The sequence below is a fragment of the Cyprinodon variegatus genome, unplaced genomic scaffold (assembly GCF_000732505.1).
Source record: "Cyprinodon variegatus isolate N-32 unplaced genomic scaffold, C_variegatus-1.0 Scaffold2039, whole genome shotgun sequence".
NCBI classification, from domain to species: domain Eukaryota; kingdom Metazoa; phylum Chordata; class Actinopteri; order Cyprinodontiformes; family Cyprinodontidae; genus Cyprinodon; species Cyprinodon variegatus.
In genome coordinates, this window is record NW_015152492.1 from 25,965 (window position 1) to 28,139 (window position 2,175).

The following is a 2,175-nucleotide window of genomic DNA, read 5'->3' on the forward strand; positions in this document are numbered from 1 at the left end:
GATGTTTAATAATGGTCCTGCCTCCAGTTGTCTTTGTTGTTGCTTGTTTATGTGGTGTTTGTGAAGTTATTCGATTTAATTTCCATGTTATTTATTTACTTATTTTTCTTTTTATATTTTTATCCTCTGCAAATTAAATGTCCCTCAGGGGACATTAAAATTAAAGTTTAAGTTGATAGGAGCTGAACTGAAATATTTCATATTGTAAAAACACCCTCTATAATTTGTTATATATCTGATATTATTGATGCATAGTTGAGCTTTTCTGCTTCACAAAAAGCAGCTTTTCAGTGAGCCTGCAAAGAGCAGTACATCGGACTCTCTACGGTAGATCCAGCTGGTTCATCGGTGATGGTAGAATACACGTGGTAGACATCAGTCTAGTTAAAGAAACAATAACAAAAGCTTTTTTGGAATGGTATATTTCTGTTTATAGTGAATATGCTGAGTTGAATATCATTCCATCTAACTTACGTTCTCATTTGGAGAGTCCTGTGTGTTCCCCTCAATGGGCTCTAGAAAAGCATAAACCAAGTATTTTATTTATAGCACCTTATATACTCATTATGTTTCTAAGTTTAAAAAGTAGCTAAAATAGTTTAATTATTTCAGAAGCAAAATGATTTATAGATGCTTTTTTATTAAATGTCAATATTGTAATTACAAACTCAAATAAATACAAGCTAATAAGAAGCAGTAAAATAGGAAACAAACCTATGCATTTCCCCACAAAGGAACTCTTAACCTAATGTCACAAGACAAAAAACAACCAGCTCACCGGTTGCAGAATCAGCTGGAGGGATGGATGTGATCATATGGTAGCCATCTTCATCACTAACAGGTAACTTCGTTATGGTAGAGTTTAAAAGAGAGAAGAAAATTTAGACTTCAATGAATGCACACTCTATGCCATCTCACTTCAAAGTGCTCAATGCACAGATTTATCAAAAAGTTACCAGTTCTCTACTGGGACGACTATTCATTCCTATGAAGTTATCTGCAACAAAAGTGATAAAAGGTTAATGTGTAGAATATTTTATAATATATTGTAAAGCCTAATTAAAGATACTTAGATTATATATATTGTAAGATATTTACCATTATAGATGAGTCGTGACCTTTGGGGAAGGAAAGATGAGTAAATTCAGAATGAATTTTAAAATCGCACCACAAAAGCACATTATAATTAGTGTTGTGCCAATGCCATTTTTTGGCCCTAATACCGATACCCGATCCATGGCTGTGCAGTATTGGCCGATACTGATACCTGTCATGGTCACTGGTGGCTGGCTTGATTGCTTATTCCACCCACCTGTTTTACTCTGCCTGTTTTCTCATTATTGTTTATCCTTTCCACCTGGTTTCAGCCCCTATATATACTGTTTGTTTTCAAGCCACCAGTGCCATATTATTCTAGCCGTTTAGTGTGAGTAACTCTAGCGTTAGACAATCATTCTGATTATGCTGTTAGTGACCTGTTTCTGTCTTGTGGATCCCGAGTTTTGCTTTGCCCCTGTCTGCTCTGTTGGTCTGACCAGCTCCGGACTGTTTATTGGAAGCAACTGGCTTACCGAACCTGGACTGTTTTCCCTACCAGGCTTGGATTCCCTCATCGGCACCTCATCGGCTCTCTGATCATCTGGTTAACAAACTTGGACCCGCTATGACCTCTGCTTGGATCTCCCTTACTGGACACAGCTGCTCCCCGGCGTCGCTTGACATCAGCGCTGCTCCCCTCACAGAGCTTCGGGGGCTGCGCCGGCCGCAAGCGGAGGACAATCACCTTCACGAATTCCTCTCATCCCTCAGGGATCGGACTGAACTGTGAACCAGGTCAGTGACTATAGCTCTCGGCTGTTTCTTGTCATTTATTCTTAGTCACTGACCTGGGTTTCTGTTTCCATAAAAGGATCCGGCTTATCAGCTCCTGCTGACGCACACCGTTTTAAAATAAAGTCTTTTGGCAATCATCCAGATCTGTCTGTTGAATATTGGGTCCAGGGTTTCAGGTCCCTGACAATACCATACCGATACCATCTGTTTGAAATTGATGTGTGTGTGTATATATGAAGAACTGCAAACTACTTGGATGTAAAGTAATTGACATCATGGCTTTTTCAAGCTGCTGCCTACCTTTGTGAAGCAGGAAAAAGACTAATAAGTAAATCCAGTAGC

The 2,175-nt window shown here is 39.0% G+C and overlaps 1 long non-coding RNA gene across 1 annotated transcript; it reads right to left on the reverse strand.

Annotated features, from left to right (window-relative positions):
- Window positions 1–307: 307 nt before the first annotated feature.
- LOC107105066 lies at window positions 308–833 on the reverse strand. The gene is made up of 3 exons (XR_001482319.1): window positions 779–833; window positions 475–515; window positions 308–380 (listed from the first exon to the last, which is right to left on the reverse strand). It is a non-coding gene; the product is annotated as an uncharacterized LOC107105066 (long non-coding RNA).
- Between the last annotated feature and the right edge of the window lie 1,342 nt (window positions 834–2,175).